The sequence below is a fragment of the Vulpes lagopus genome, chromosome 6, assembly GCF_018345385.1.
Source record: "Vulpes lagopus strain Blue_001 chromosome 6, ASM1834538v1, whole genome shotgun sequence".
NCBI lineage: Eukaryota > Metazoa > Chordata > Mammalia > Carnivora > Canidae > Vulpes > Vulpes lagopus.
In genome coordinates, this window is record NC_054829.1 from 58,846,456 (window position 1) to 58,864,363 (window position 17,908).

At 34.7% G+C, this 17,908-nt stretch overlaps 1 pseudogene; it reads right to left on the reverse strand.

The window, feature by feature from the left end:
• Positions 1–17,894, reverse strand: part of LOC121492439 — a 155,609-nt pseudogene extending 137,715 nt beyond the window's left edge.
• Positions 17,895–17,908: the final 14 nt, after the last annotated feature.

Here is a 17,908-nt window from a genome sequence, read left to right on the forward strand (position 1 = left end):
GATTAAATCCTAAAGGATTAAATCCTTAGGGACCTTAGATTGGCCAAATGTGGTCCTTGGGATAGTGTGAAGATCTGACACACTCATAACCACAACTTTTCCTCTAAAAAGCAAGGTACTCTAAAACTACTGAGGGACAACAAAGTCAACACAGTGATGTAAACCAAATGCCATGACTTAAAGTACTGGTTTTTCAACAAACTTCCTGAATGCTACTTATTTTGTATAGCTTCATCTGAAAAATAGGAGTACACTCCTCACCACAGTTGGGGAATAGTCACTGATAAAAGTTTCTGCCTTGGGGGTAGGAAGAGAGACATCTGCTAACTGAAACAAATCCATCAAGGATCACAAACACATTAGAAATATAACATTGTATTCTCTGACCTAAAATTTATTTTACTTATTATTTTTACTTATTTTTAGAATAAAAATAATATTATGAAGTAAATTTTAGTTCATAAATCATTAATAAATTAGGATTTATTAATTTTGTGATTTTTAAAAAGATTTTATTTATTTATTCATGAGAGACACAGAGAAAGAGGCAGAGACACAGGCAGAAGAGAAGCAGGCTCCATGAAGGGAGCTCAATGCAGGACTCGATCCCAGGGCTCCATGATAATGCCCTGAGCTGAAGGCAGCGCTAAACCACTGAGCCACCCGGGCTGCCCTAATTTTGTAATTTTTATAAATATATGAAGACAGGAAATTTTCCTTAAATTTAACTCAATTCAATAATATTTAGTAATTACTTATATACAATCATTGCCGTTACTGTTGCCATACCAATTATATGCTAGGTACTTTATATATGGTTCATCATTTAATGACAGCTCTGAGGTAGATACAATTATTATTGCCATTTTATTTATTAAAAAAAATGTTTTAAGTGAACTCTACCCAAACTTGGGGTTTAAATTTACAACCCAAGTTCAAGAGTTGCATGCTTTACCAACTGAGCCAGCTAGGTGCCCCATTATTGCCATTTTATTGTTGGGTAAATTGAGGCTTAGAAGACAGAGTAGTTTAACCTTCTCTACTTCTTTATCAATTTGCAGACCTTGGATTCATGATCCATGCTTTTCCTGTGAAACCATGGTCCATGTTTTAATTACTAGGACAAAATGAATTTTTATTTTTTCATGATTTAAAAACACCATAAGCTCTCTTATTAGGTGGCATATGTACATATTTACCTTCTATGGTATATGTGTGGGTTTCTTAATCATTGTAACATAAACTAAATCAACCTCTTATCTCCAGGCAGAAGAATCAAAACTTTTTTGGATAATTGAATTAAAGTTTATTTTTCTTAACTATTTCTAGGAAAAGCATCAGTGACCAAATTTATACTTTAACCAAAGACTACTTTAATCTCAAAGGCACAGTCTATCTCCCCAACCAGATTCAAACTCCTTGAGGTCTAAAAGGAACCCTGTCTTCAGCTTTCTCAAAAAATTTTTTGTAACAAAATATTAACTTCTTAGGAATTTCTTCTTCAGATGTATCCTTAAAACTCCTATAAATTTTTTTAAAAGAACTTTTATTTATTTATTTTTTAAAGATTTTATTTATTCATGAGAGACACAGAGAGAGACAGAGACATAGGCAGAGAGAGAATCAGGCTCCTCACTGGGAGCCAGATGTGGGACTCGATCCCAGGACTCCTCTGGGATCACGCCCTGAGCCCAAGGCAGATGGTCAACCACTGAGCCACCCAGCCGTCCTAAAACTCCTATAACTTAAAACACTCTTTTATTCTGGCTTTGGTTGAATCCATAGTTTCTTACTATTTTCCATCAGGTCAAATATAAATGTTTTAGCCTGGTGTTGTTTTAGCCTGGTGTTGTTTTAGCCTGGTGTTCAAGTTCACAGAAAACTAACCCTAATGTGTCACTTCAACTTTTAATTTCACCCTTTAGGGAGTTGAGCAAATTTCATCCCTGATTTTTCCTTGCTAATTCCCATTTCTGACTTCTTAGTTGCTGTGTCTCTTATTAGAAGTACATGCTTTCCTTCTTTCTGTCAACCTAAACCTAATACTTTGTGTCCATCTAATGGTATACTTTCTTCAAGGAAATTTTCTTAAGTTACTCAACACTGATCTTTCACTTAATTTCATCTACCTTTTTGATTTTATTATTTGGCCTATCACCATTCACTGGAATGATATGATAGTCTGCCTCATTCTTCAGTTGTTTCATGGAGCCTAGACCTATGTTTCCCACCAAATTATAGTCTCCTTGGGGGCAAAAGAAGACCATGAATCCATAAACAAATGAGAGAAGAAAACAGTTTACCCTATTGCTCCATATAACATTCTCTTATATTTCGTCCTTGAAGAAAGTTATCATCCATGGATATCCCTCTAGTTCTGCACTAGAAAACAAAGCAACACTCAAATCTGGCTTGAAGAGAGAATGAGTTAAAAGAGTTGCCATCTCCAATCTTTTCTAGGTGGATGTGGAACTCATTAGTGCACTAAATATCACGTTTAGGGAGAAGCTTTAATATTTTGTGCGATTTTCCATTTTATTTTTTCCTTCCAATAATTGTGAAAGAATGCAGGTAGACCCCCTTCCTCAGCCAGGCTCTCTAAATGAGAATAATGTACAGCAAAGACCCCAGCCAACTACTGATGTACCTGTAACAGGAGCAAGAAACAAACTTGTTTCAAGCCCCTAATGTTTATTACTGGAGCATAGTCTATGCTCCCTGCTGAAATAGCTTACTTAGGTCAAATGGGATTCAGAATGTCAAGATATGAGAAGACTGAAAAATGGAATGACTAAATTAAAGCATCTTAAAATATAACCTATAAATATGTAAGATTAGGCACTTCATTTTTTAATCTGATGGACAAAGAATCAAGCTCAGTAGATCCTTCAAACATTTTATTGGGTTGTTTACAATTTCTTTTCTTTCTCCTTTGTGATATCTATCGTACTTTCAAACTCTGAACATTATTTTAAAATTTTATTTTATTAATTTTTAGATTTTATTTATTTATTCATGAGAGACACACAGAGAGAAGCAGAGACACAGGCAGAGAGAGAAGCAGGCTCCCTATGGGGAGCCCTGATGCAGGACTCAATCATAGAACCCTGGGATCACAACTTGAGCCAAAGGCAGACACTCATCCACTGAGCCACCCAGGCACACCTGAAATTCTGAAATTTTATACTGACCATAGACTTTACTGAAAATCTTAACCACCACAAAATTTAGTGTTAGATTTCTATGAATTTTATATATGTAATATTTCTAATTGAATATTAAAATATCGTTTGTGTCCTTGTAGCTATAGCTACAAATTGATATGCATATTTGGGCCATTATCTTGCTGTTGGTATTGTCCAAGCAGTCAAAATAAGAAATCACAGAGCTAGCTTTATCTATCTACATAAAAGTTTCTTTTACTTAGTCATGACATACATGCTTTAAAAATGTTATTTGTTTTTTTATATTTGTTTCAAAAGGAATATATAGCTAAAGTTTCAAATATGAAATATGAGAACCTACTGAGCATGCTTATTTCATTTTTACTTTTATTCTTTTTTATATACTAATATGCTGACAGATACATTCTCCTATGACTACATTCTTCACCATGCATAAGTACTATACAGTTATGAATAATGAAATTTAAAAAACACAATGAAAGAACAGCACAACTGTTTTTTATATTTCTCACTCTTGAGGACTCATTGCAATATTTCCTGCTCCATATTAAATTTGAGAGCTTCTGAGATGTATTCTTAGAATTCAAATCTTTTGGAAAGAATAATGATTCAATTAGAGTTTTTTTAATCATGATGATTACTTTATGATAATGATCTTATATGGCTAAGATGTTGTACTTATATTGCACTTAGATGCAGCATTTCATTTTAGCAAATTCCAAGAATCATCTATGACGTTATTATTGTACCTGATTTTTAAAGTTCTTTATCCAAGAACCTCTTCAACTCTCAATTGAAATGGGGATGCCATTTAATAAAGTGCAGTGATAACCAGTACCAGCTGTAAAACATAACAAAATGAAGAATATCAGAACCATTTGAAAGCAAACCAGAAATTCCCATTTGTAGTCTTAAAAATCCACCTTGAAATTGGTTCAGAAGCCAGTCTTTCCAGGTGACTCTCAAATCCCTTTAAGTTTCATTGGAGAAATCTAGACTTTAGTAATACATATAAGGCATTAGTTTCCTCCCACAATAAAGGCAAGGAATAAGGCTATACCAACATCATTATTTCCAATAACATCCTGCTAGCTAAAAACTAAAACTAGCCAAATCGCTGACAATTTCATTTGTTGGAGTGCCAAGACATGGATAGAAATAGCATTTAAAATGATTTATTAGAGTGATTAAAGCAAAAGTTTATTTTATAAAAATATTAACCATTTTTTTCTTTTGTCATCCCCATTTAAGATATTCAATTTATCAACACTCATTCAACCAATATCTACTGAACCCTGTCTATGTTAACGACATGAAACCCACGGCATTGCATAGAAGTAGAAGGCAGGTTAAGATATATGCCATAGGAGCAGCACAGACATTGCAGGCCCCCCTCAAGAAAGGTTCCAGTTACAGGGGCCAAAGAAGGCTTAGTGAGTCTTAAAAAATAGGTGCAATTTAAAAATAAATAGGTGAGATTTTAGTTGGTGTAGATGGGAATAAGAAAACAGAACAAATGAATGCAAGAGGACAATATAGGTAACAAGGAAATGAGTATACTGTAGTAACTGCAGAGCATTTAAGCAAAAGGGAAGTATGAAAATGGGATGGTTATAGTCAGTAGGGTCAATGTTTTAGTTGATGATGATGGGTTTCAGGGGGGTGTGTTTCGATATAGTGAAGTTGTCCTCCTTTGAGAGAGTCAGATCACCTTCAAAAGGAAGAAGAAAGGAATGGTATGAAGAGTCTAGCTCTGGAAATAAAAAACACCTCTCTCTTTGAGATAGGAAACCATCTTTCTTTACTAAGAAAGAACATCCAAGGCCATAGTATCTAATGTGTACTTCCTTTCTCCTTCTCCTCTACCTAAAGTATTTCAGCCTCTAAACCTATCTTTTCATCAACACAATACATGCATTTTAACATTTATTGAGCATGTACTATATGCCAGCAATAAGCAGAGGAGCCTGCCACATGGTTGATACACAATAAAAATTTGCTGTTTAAGGTAGAGACCAGGAAAAATGAAAAAGCACTAGCTATCTGTAAATTTCACAGTACAGTAGGATGGATATTATCTGGTGAGAATGGAAAGGGTAAGTAGTGAATTAGATGTGTGAGCAGAAGGATCTGAAGCACCTGCTGAGGGAAGTGTGCTGGGGAATAAATGGGAGATCAATAACAAGATTGTGAAGCAGCAATAAAAACCCAGTTGGAGTAGGTTAGATTGATTTTGCATTGGGCCAGAGGTAGACAGTGGTATGGCTTTCTCCAAGAATACTATTTGAACAAAATTCTCTACAGAACAGGAAAAGGATCAGTGAAACACATATAGGTAGGGTGGTGACTAAAAGTCAGGGTTGGCATGGCAGAAAGCTAGGGGTTTAACAAACACAAAATGGAGTTTTTCACTTCCCTATAAGCAAGCCCTCTCTACTCCAAATAATGTAGTGTTACATGACATTTCTCTCACATCCTTAACCCATAAAAAATGAATTAGAATTATATTCTAAAATCACATTCTAACATGACTTCTGAAATAGTTGTATGATTAATAAACCTGTTTTAGAATTGTTTTATTTATATCAGAATGTCCACAGAAGTGTCCTCTTATGGTAAACTTCTAAACTTTCATAAAACTAAATGAATATTAATTGCAAGATGTTATAAAATTTTTATTAAATAAATAACATTTACTTTTCCACTGTGAGATTTTGGAAATCCTATACTATAAGCCCTATAAATTATTTTTTCAAATAAATGTGCTTTCCTTTCAGAAGACATTAAATATATACAAGTTAATAGTCTCTACTGTCATTCATTTATGCTGCTCATTAGCTAGTCAGAATTTATATATCCCATGTCTGCATATCTGAAATGACCATAAGAAAATATAGCAAAACAGCATTAACTTATTCAAAAATGATATGACTGAATACATCATAATTCTAAAACTCTATGGCAGAATTAGTATCTTTTATTTTAAATCAATTTTCTCACACCTGGATTCTCCTCAGTTTAGCTGGGTACCTAGTCTTAGATGAAAAGCTGACTGACTCTGGTTATTCTCAATTCTTCTGTTTTAGAAGTCAGGTAAAGTAAAAATAAACTATTATGTAGCAGTCAGGAAAATACCATGCAAGAGGGTAAGAACTCAAAAGCTCTTCAGCAGGGGTACAGTTTTCTTTGGGAACCCTAAAATTCTCAGGATAGGGCTGGGTACAAACCAGACACTCAAATATTTGTGTGACAAGATTCTATAACCCAAGGATGGATCTATATCTGGCCTGTTCATAGCTGGCCCTCCACTGTCTACCAAAGCATCAGACACATAACTGGTACCAAGAAGGAAGGAAGTCAAGAGCCCCAAAATAGTTCAACTATAAGTTATAACATTCTCATAGGCAGTATCTTGAAAGCATCAGGCACTAAACAAAACATCTGCACTTAAACAACTGTCTTAATAATAGCATGTTATTAAACACCAAAGGACTTTTGAAACTACCCACATTAAAAAAATTTAGAAAATTGCATTCAAATTACATATAATCTACATATGAAATTACTTGCAGTTAATGTGTTACTTAATAAGTATATATTTGTTCCTGTAAATTTGGTATTTTCTTTGCCCATACTTTAACTATAAACTCACCTTTTAGAGAAAGTTACAGATTTTAAATCTGAATAGTTTTATTTTTTCTTCTCCCCCCACTTTTTTTTAAGGGAGATACTGCTGCTACCTTGGGTATAAGAATAGGAGGTAAAACCAGCTTAAAGGGTTTTGTTTGTTATCATCAAAGTAAAGTTCAAAGCAATAACAAAAAAGATAATATAGTTTATTATCCTCAGGGAGGTTTTCCAAGTGTTCTGGAACCCCATTTGTATTGACAAAAATAAATTAGATGAAATTGACTGAAAAGAGAGCTCTCCATGCAAAGAGTTCAAAAGATTAATTATATTATCCTTCAGTTATTGATAATAACAATAATTTAGCTTACTACTTCAGTTTATAGTTGACAACATGCTTTCACATACTCTATCTCAATTGATTTGAACAACTTGTAAGTTAAGTCATGCAGCTAATACTAGACCATTGATTTTTTTTTTTTGCCCTATTTCCTTGATTTTTCAAACAATTCAGTCATTGTAGAAAATTATAGGAAAAAATTATCAGGAAAGTAAGCAGAAAAAGATCACTCTAAACCAATCACAGTTAATATTATGTGAATTTCCTTTCAGTCTTTTTTCTGTGCATTATTCCAGTATTTGAGTTAACAACCTATACAGTTTATTATCCTACATTTTTCTCTTTACATCATAACAAGCATGTTCCCTTTTGTTTGAGTCTTTAGGTATCATCAGAGTAAATTCACAAGATATTTCTAGTTTTTAAACATGTATAAATAGAAAGGTATTTTGGGGAAAAACCGAAAGGCATTTGATCTTTATGCTCAAAACTTCTTGTGTTTTAGAATAATTTCTTAGCATAGATGACAAGATTACATTTACCAAATACAAGAAGCAGCCACAGGATCAGAAGGGATTTGATTTTATGCAGTCAATGTTACAGCCTTTGAGAACAATCTTATTTTTACAATCCTTAAAAATCTGTAAAAAAAAGGTTTCCTTTCATCTCCCTTAAATGTTAAAAAGAGAAACTCTCAAATCAATTTTCATTTTGCTATTTTAGTATAATAAGATATTTAAAGAATATCATGAATTTTAATTATCATTCTTGGGCAGCCCTCGTGGCTCAGCGGTTTAGCACTGCCTTCAGCCTGGGGTGTGATCCAGGAGACCCAGGATGGAGTCCCACATTGGGCTCCCTGCGTGGAGCCTGCTTCTCCCTCTGCCTGTGTCTCTGCCACGCTCTTTCTCTGTGTCTCTCGTGAATAAATAAAATCTTTAGGAAAAAAATTTTAATTATCATTCTCTTTTCAAAAAGATAAAGAAGTTAAAATAATGATAACTAACTTTACTAAGAACTTACTATGTGCATGGCACAATGTGCTAGCATTTAAATGCATTAATTTAATAAAGATAATTACGTAATTGAGAAAAGCAATGAAGAGTAATCACTTCAGCAACTAGGTGTGGTGAGCCAATTTATCAACACAGGAAGTAGATTTAGGCTTCCCTAAAATAAAGGTAGAATATAAGAAAAACTGCTACTAGTCAACCAGGAAGTATGCCAAGAGACATTTTCCAATCTTGAGGGATATTATAGAATTTCCAATTAGGGGAGATAAAAAAATGGAAGAAGAAAACAATTAGGAGAAGGAATGAATGACATGTACACGTTTAATTTCTTCTTAAAGTAATAGATGGTGCAAAATAGAAGGGGTAAGGATGGGACTATCAATGAGAATCAAAGAACAGAATATAGTCAAATGATGAGAAAAGTGATAAAAAAAAAAAAAAGTAGGCTTATTATTTGTGCTACCGGTGTTCTCTGAATTTTTAATACTATCTGATTTCATACAACTCTATGAAGTTGGTGGGATTATCCCCACACAGTCCAAGGGAGAAATTGGCCAGTAAATGCTTGACAGAATACAGAAATCTGGGTTAGAAATATTAAATGAATACACTTAATATTTTCAAAGAGATGAAAAAGGAAATCAACAAACAAAAACAGGTGATGAAACACACACTATACTTAGTAGTTAAGAAAAATAACCAGACATCTTAGAAATAAAAACCGTATTTTATATTTTAAAAACTCAGAAAACGGGATAAATAGCAGACAAAATACAGATGAAAAGTAAATTAATGAGTGGGGAGATGGAACTGAGGAAAGCTCTCAGCACCAAGATACAAGAAAAATATAATACATAAAAAATGACATTAGATTACATAGTTTCAGGAGGGAAAAGGAGAGAGAATGGTAGGTGGGCAATATCTTAAAATAAATTTGGCAGAACTCTTTTTAAAAGACCCACGTGTACTTATTTAAAATATTTATCAAATGCTGATCAAAATTAAGTTTAAAAAATTCATATCTAAATTCATGGTGAAACTTGTATAAAGTAAAGTATACTGTCAAGCTTCCAGGCAAATACTGAACACTGTAAGAAATGAGAAAATATTGTCATTATATTTCTTATCAGTACTATTAGTAGTAGGAAAAAACAAAATCCAGAAAAATACTTACAAGGTACTGAGTAAAAATAATAACAAAAAAACTTTGAACCTACAAACCTTTGGCTAGTCAAAATATCACTTAAGACTTATGTCAAAATATCACTTAAGACTTATGACAAAATAAAGATTTTTCAGACACATGAGAATATAGAAAGTTTAACACCCACAGATCTTTGCTTTCAGATGTTTAGAGAAGTGGACTTGTAGTTCTTTAAACAAACAGAACCACTCTTTTAAGTGGTGTTAAATCGGTCAGAGAATGAACTTTTAAGAACAGTAGAAAACTGGAGGTCGAGGCATTGTCAGGGACATTTGGGAATCATATGTGCTTTGCCCAACATCCTGTCCCTACAATGAAAATGTTGCCTTGCTGGTACTCATGGCTTAGCACAAATTTGGCTTTCTCAATTCTGAAGGGTTTTACCTGTGCTGAGTGTCACAACCCCTGCATGACCCATAAGAGAATCAAAAGGCCTAATAATAAAATCAGTCTCTATATCTGACCAAGATGGAGTAACAGGGTCCAGATTATTCTCTCACTTAAACAACTAGGTGAAAAAAATAACTAAAACAGAAAAAAAAAAAAAAGGCAACTGTTTTTAGATATTGGATAATAGGAAGTATAGGACTGTGTGTGATCCTTGAGAGAAAGGAAACAAACAAGTTGAGCTCAATAATTGCCATCAGTTCACTGCCTATAGACAGTTTACTGCCTGCAGGTAGAATGCAAATAAAGTCTGGTTGTCACTGGACAAATAAAGTCACTGGATTGAGGAGACAGCAATCAGAGTTTGAGGAGTCAAGGCAGTGAGAGTTGGTGGAACAGAGTACCAGAGAAAAGGGAGCTCTGCTGAGATAGTTCTGGAGATCTGCACAGAGGTCTCCTTGGTTCTTTGGCTGAGTATTGATTCACGTACATGTGAGAGGAAATACTCAAGGCTGGAAACTAATAGGCAAAACAATTCCCAGTGCTCATATTGGGATAGGGATAAGAATAGTTTGTTTTCATCAAAAACGGTGAAAAGCTCTTGCAATACAAAGAACATTAACTAGAACACTCAGAATGGGTATTGCTTTCATTGTGGGGCTAATTTAGTCCTGGCCTACAGCTACTCTAAACATGCCAAGACAAAACTTAAAACTATGCCTCAAAAAGCAGCTAACGGATTACATGTAATTTAACTGTATATCAAAATAAAACCCTACTTAAAAGAATGCTTCAAAATCCATAAAGCAACATTGTAAAATTTATAATGTCTCGCAACCAAAAAGTCAGGAAAATATGATCCATAACCATAAGAAGAACTGAAGAGAAGTCATTACCAACAGATCTTCACTCAGGAAAAGTTAAAGGAAGCTCTTCAAGCAAAGGGGAAATGATACCAGATGAAAATTTGGATCCACACAAAGGAATGAAGAGCACCAGAAAGGATGAATATGTGATTTAATATAAAATATACTTTTTTGGTGTTTTCTTTTTTAAAGCCTGTGTAAGGTTCAATAATAATTTCTTATGAAAGCATAACATATGTAGATTTTCCTGACTATTCTTGCCTAATTTTTCCATATTAACTTTAAAATGAACATTCCAAATCCAGAAAAAAATATTTTTGATATTTTTGATCACAGTGAGTATTAACTTTATACATTTATATGGAAAGAACTGTCCTTGTGATATTGAATCCTTAGCCAAGAATGCAGGAGATCTTTTCATTTGTTCAAGTCTACTTTGTGTTTCTCAAAAGCATTTTACAGTTTTCTTCATATAGATTTTATACATTTATTGGAAAACTTAAATCTTAAATATTAAGAATTACTGACTTGTGAAAAATGAATTAGAAATGAATACTATCTCTGAAATGAAACTGCAGGTCAAAGAGGAAAGGAGGATTGAATATAAAGCTTGATTTACATGACTTTTCAAGGAAAAAAACATTTTTTTAAAAGATTTTATTTATTTGTTCATGAGAGACACAGAGAAAGGCAGAGACATAGGCAGAGGGAGAAGCAGGCTCCATGCAGGGAGCCCGATGAGGGACTCGATCCCTGGACTCCGGGATTATGCCCTGAGCCAAAGGCAGATGCTCAACCACTGAGCCACTCAGGCATCCTGCAAAAAAATTTTTTAATCTAAGGTAAGCATTTATAAAAATAAATAAGGTGATTAATAACTACAATAAAACAACAAACAAATTTAAAATGTGCCTTTCTTCCCTTGATGAGCCATTTTCTTTTAGTTGGTGTATCTTCTACTAAAATTAGCAACAAACATACTGTTTTTCTATATTTTTTTTACCAATTATTGAGAGAAGGGTGTTGAAGTCTCCAAATATAATTGTGGATTTATGTCGTACTCCTTTCAGTTCTAGCAGTTTTTGCTGATAGTATGAAATGTTTCGCAAGTACCGTTGTGGGTACATAAACAGTATTTTAAGTCTTCTTGGCGAACTGACTCTTTTAACATTACATACTACTCTTATGATGTCTACATTGTCTGATATAAAATAGACATTCCAGCTTTATTTCTATTGGTACTTGCACAGTATATTTTCCTATCTTTTAACCTTTAACCTATCTCTTGTCTTTATAGTTAAAGTGAGTTCCCACTAATCAGCATATAAGTATATCTTAATTTTTAATTGGGCTGTCAATTTGTGTTTACATCATTTACATTTAATGTAATTATTATTATGGTTGGACTCAAATCTATTACCTTGTTATTTCCTATTTGCCCCATCTCTTTTCTCTTCCTTCTTTTTCACACTTTTTTGAATTATTTTTATGATTCCTTCATATTTCCATTCTTAGCTTATTAATTTTATTTCTTTAAAAAAATTTTAGTGGTTGCCTTAGGGCTTATAATTTACATTTTTAATTTATCACAGTCTACTTTCAAATATATATTGCTCTATTACAATATAAATACACTTAAAATTCCTCCCTCCTAATTTTTGTGTTATTGTTGTCACACACTTCTTCTATATATGCTATAAGTCCACAATAAATTTGCCACTATTTTTGTTTTAGACAGTTAACTATCTTTAGAACAAATAAAAATGAGGAAAAAATGTTGTTGTTGTTTTTTAAGTAGGATCCACACCCAGTGTGGAACCCAACATGGGGCCCAAACTCACGACCCTGAGGCCAAAGCCTGAGCCTAAATCAAGAATGGGACACTTAATTGACTTAGCTACCCAGGCACCCCAGGAAAGAATGTCTTTTATATGTCATTTTATTTTAACTATTTCTTAAGATCTTTATTTTATTGTGTAGATACAAATGTCTTTCTGCTATCACAGTCCTTTTGCCTGGAAGACTTCCTTTAACATTTCTTATAGTGCAGGTCTGCTGATAATCAAATATCTTCGTTTTGTTTACATAAAAAAAATTTCATTTCCCTTTCATATTTGAAATGGAGATGTGGAACCTAATTTCCCTACTCTTAATATGGGCCAAATATCATAACTTGCTACTAACAAATAGAATCAGATGGAAGTGAGAGTGTATGACTTGAAAATCTAGGTCCTAAAAGGCACTATGGCTTCTGCCTTGCTGGCTTTCTCCACAGTGGGTGACAGAACTACCAAGCAAAGCCACTCCTATTTCTGACCCACAGAAACTAGGAGACAAGTAATTTTTGTTGTTTTAAGCTACTAAGTTTTGGAGTAATTTGTTACACAGCAGTACATAACTAATACTGGAGTTCTCTGGGTTTCTTGGATCTGTGGGTTTTTTTTTTTTTTAAGATTTTATTCATTTATTCATGAGAGACACACAAAAAGAGAGGCAGATACACAGGCAGAGAGAGAAGCAGGCTTCATGCAGAAAGCCCAATATGGGACTTGATCCTAGGACTCTGGGATCATGCCCTGGGCAGAAGACAGATGCTCAAGCACTGAGTCACCCAGGCGTCCCTGGATCTGTTGTTTGATGCTATCAATATTTTTGGAAATTTCTCAACCATTGGGCAGCCCTGGGGGGGGGGGGGGGCTCAGCGGTTTAGCGCCGCCTTCAGCCCAGGGTGTGATCTTGGAGTCCCGGTATCAAGTCCCACATCAGGTTCCCTGCATGGAGCTTGCTTCTTCTCCCTCTGCCTGTGTCTCTGCCTCTCTCTCTCTCTCTCTCTCTCTGTCTCTGATGAATAAATAAAATCTTTAAAAAAAATTTCTCAGCCATCATCTCTTGAAATGTTTCTTCTATCCCAATCTCTCTCTATTCTCCTTTAGGGATTCCAGTTATATGTTTGTCAGACTGCATGGAATTGTCCTTCAGTGCTTGGATGCTCTCTTTGCAGTTTCAGACACTTGCCAAATCAGCCTCATCACATCCCCTCACCTCTTAAGATACCAATCCCAGCTGAGCACCACCTCCTTCTCTGGGAGACTTCACAGGAATGTTCCTCTAAGCAGCTAAATTTTAATAATTCCAAACTCTTCCCTTTGTTCCCCTAGCCCAAGATGGATTAGCTGTTTCCTGAATTTGCTAACTTTATGATATATTATTGTTTTCTTATTATCTTTTGAGTCAACAATTTATCCTAATAACAATTTTTATTAAGATTTTCTCTGTTCAAATAACAGGTATGGCTTCTATTTTCTAACTAAACCCTGGCTGACTCAGAAATTGGTATGGAGAATCCCAGTAAACATATCCTCAAAGATGGGATTCTGGGATTTGTTTAGTTGTGTCCTTTGATTGTAGTATGAGCTCCTTGCTAACAGAAAGTGGAATGTTGTGATCCATTTCATGACATGGCAACACAATTAGTCAATAATACTCCAACTTATTTGGCCATGGAAACTTGTTAAGAGAAGTATGTTACAGGACTAGTACTCAGCAGAACAAACTTTGGGAAATGCTGACTTAGCCTTACTTCTATTCAGTGTATCCTCCCTAAACACATTAAGCACGTTCAAGTTGCTTCTCATGCTTTATCTAAATTGAGAAATTTAAACTCATCATTTGAGCCTCAATCCATGTTTTACATCAAGTGTTTAGAGCTTTTCCTGACACTGAATCCAAACATCTTCCCAAAGGAACTAATTAATTGTATTGCCTTATACATACTTCTAAAATGATCACTGTCACATTATATCATAGTTGTTTGTTTGCATATATATCTAGCCCACTAAAATTGGAACTCTTTGAGAGAGTCCTTGTCTGATTCATTTTTATATCTCCCTGCTGATCAGATTGTCTGGCATATAGAAGGTATAATTAATTGGTGTGGCTATCATTCATGAGAATGGTTATGAAGGCTAGCTATATTTATTCATTAAGAAAAATTTGAGCACTTTGAATCAGGTATTACTCCAAAAGAGGATAAGCAGACATGCTTTGTTATTTGAAATGAGTTTGTATATCATTTTTACTATGTGTTACAATTTCCCGTCAAGAGTAGCAATTTTTTTTCCATTTTACATATCTATTCACCCTAGATAGGCAAATAAATTCAGCTCAACAAGCATATACTAAGTAATTGCCGTATGCAAGGTACTATAGCAAACCTTAAACACAAAAACGTGATACATAAGTGCTCATAGTTCAATGAGGAGACAGACTCAGAGTCAAGGAAATTTCAATATCAATTGAATAAGTACAACAATGGAAAGTATATACAAGTTGTAGTAGTTTAGCAGAAAAGATAAACTCTTGATGAGAAGAATTAAGGAAAGACTTTCCAGAGATTTCTGAGCTGGAGTTTGAAGGAGGAATAGGCGTTTTACAAGCAGGGGTATAAATTAAAAAACAAAAACAAAATATCAATGCAAAAATAGTAAAGTTTTGAAGAACTAAAGGCAGTTTCAGAAGCATTAAGCACAAGATGGTTTGTGGCAGAAAACGAGGCTGAAAATTTAGGCAAAGGCCAGATCATGAGAAGAACGTAAGATGCCATTCTAAGGAACTTGCACTTATCCACAGGTGATGGGGAGCCAGAGAAGATAAATAATATTTATTTTTCCTTTGCTACATTAGTTAAAATTTGTACTATATGCATTGAACAAACATCTGTTGAGCACATATAATACTGCAGGCATTTTGCTGTGCACTGGATTATTTAGTGGATTTGTGCCTTTAAGGCTCTTTATAAAGGACATTTTTGTTGATAAGATAGATAGCCCAGATTTCATTTATACTTTCTAGCCTCTCAATTGATTCTTATCATAAACTTGCAGGGCAGTATTTCTAATTCTGCTGGTAATGCTAAGACTAACACTTTGAATCATTTCTGCTAGGCAGCAGATTTTTCAGAAACCCACTTTATAAACTATAATTAGTCTTCTATAAAGGGAAAATTATTTCCTTTATTCCTTTTCTACATGTCATAACTTTCATATTTTTGTTATACATTACTATCTACATATTTCTATTTAAAGTTAGCCCAAGGAGGATGCCTGGGTGGCTCAGTGGTTGAGTGTGTGTCTTGGGCTCAGGGCATGATCCCGGAGACCCAGGATGGAGTCCCACGTTGGGCTCCGGGCATGGAGCCTGCTTCTCCCCCTGCCTGTGTCTCTGCCTCTCTCTTTCTCTCTGTCTCTCATGAATAAAAAATAAAATCTTAAAAAAAATAAAGTTAGCCCAAGGAAATCCACATCTTTTCAGCCTACAAACTCTTCTACTTAAAATAAATTGACAAAAATAAGAAATTTTCCAAAATGAAGGTAATAAACATCATAAAGGAGTAAGAAAGGTCTTAGAAAGTAGAAATAATGCATAAAAGAGTTAAACCCCAAATGTTATCTCAGTAAGCAATACCAAGATGTAAGTGTAAGTCTGGATATTGAAACACAGAATTTAACATAGAGAACTTATATAAAATCAAATGACCATCAATTCTATAATAGAGGTTCAAGGGAACAGGTAAAACTTGAAATTTCTAAGTCAGTGATGGCACAGACAGGAACAAGAACTACTGTATTAAAAATGGTATTTTTAAAAAGATTTTACGCACTTATTTGACAGAGAGAGAGGAAGCGAGTGCACAAGCACGGGGAGCCGCAGAAGCGGTGGGGGGGGGGGGGAAGCTCCCTGCTGAGCAGAGAGCCCAATGTGGGGCTCAATCCCTGGGATCATGACTTGAGCCAAAGGCAGATACTTAACTGACTGTGCCACTCAGGCAACCCAAACATCTATGGGGTATTCTTATAATATACAAAACATGTCCCCAACCGTTTCCTAACAGTGTCCTGAATATTGGTTAAAAAAAAAAAAAAAAACCTTCACATGTAGATGAAAACAAATGATCTGAAACTGGTTGCTAATTCGTTACATAAATTTTTTTTTCTAGTTACCCTGTTATAATTATTCTCTTCTAAAAAGAGAACCAGAGGCAAAGAAAATATACAGCATTGCAAAGAATCATGAATTTAAATTAGAGATGGAGATGAGTGCCTTGAATGAGAAGGTTGCTCAATTTGGGATTATATATTGTGAAATCTTTTTCTGGATGTTTCTAGACATAGGCTGGATTATAAATTGTATATCTTGCTGTGAACAAGGGAACAGACAAGATTTCTCAAGATCCTGTCAAGCCTGGTGATCTTTGGAAATGAAAGCCTAATTAAGAGGCTCCCTAGGGACAGGTCAAAGGCGTTCTTTTATCCCGACTGACCCCATTCCAGTTCCTTGATGCCTATTCTGCTCCTTTTCATTCAGCCTACTCTAAAACTGAAGAATACATATTGTGCAAGTTTCTACCTTTGCTTCCTCTACTGTAAATGCATTAGACTATTAGAATTAAGAATTTTAAATACCTTGTCCCTAATCTCTGAACTGACGGGTTTTGTTTTTTAATAGAGCTTAACATTTAAAATTCTTCTAACCTTTGTTCTTTTCTTCAATTGAACAACAAAGCTTTTAAATGTTGGACTATAAAAGTACTTCAAATATCTTTTAATAAATCTATCTGATGTCAAATACGCTGTCAAATTTCAATTCGCATTTATTTCTTCTAATTTCAAAGATTGTGCTGCATGCATGCAATTACTTATTTGAATTAAACTGTTAGAATCGTTTGGAGTGTCTCACTTCTTTGAACGGTTTAGGTGAGTGTCTCTACAGTATCACTCAGAGAATAGCCACTGATGCACGTTTTAAAACTTGACGTAATTATTTTGCAGATTTAAAGTAATTAATGCCCTTCCTTCCGTTGATAGTACAGCAGGAACAGTAGAGCATTTTATTGTTCTTTTATAGCCTCTGCTCCCTCACATGAAAAATTAGTCACGTTAATTTGTGTAAGTTTAAACTTTGCAGAAGTGAAAATGTTCTAAATACAAGCGTACGTGAAAGAGTTTTCCAGGGTGTAGAGGTGTGGGCCCTGCTGCACCCCCGAACAGCAATCTTTGTCCAGACCACTCCACAGCGCCATGTTAAAAGTTAAAATTTTAACTTCTAAAATTCCAACGTTTAAGTCTAAGTTTCCTCTTATCAACACTCATAAGCAACACCTAAAAACACAAGACAGGCTTCAGACGCTAACCTTCACTACACCACCGCCCCAATCACCGTCCCAAATTCCGTACGCAGCTCCGCCAGGCCGGCAATTACCCGCTCCGGGTCCTTGGCGTGACGCTCCA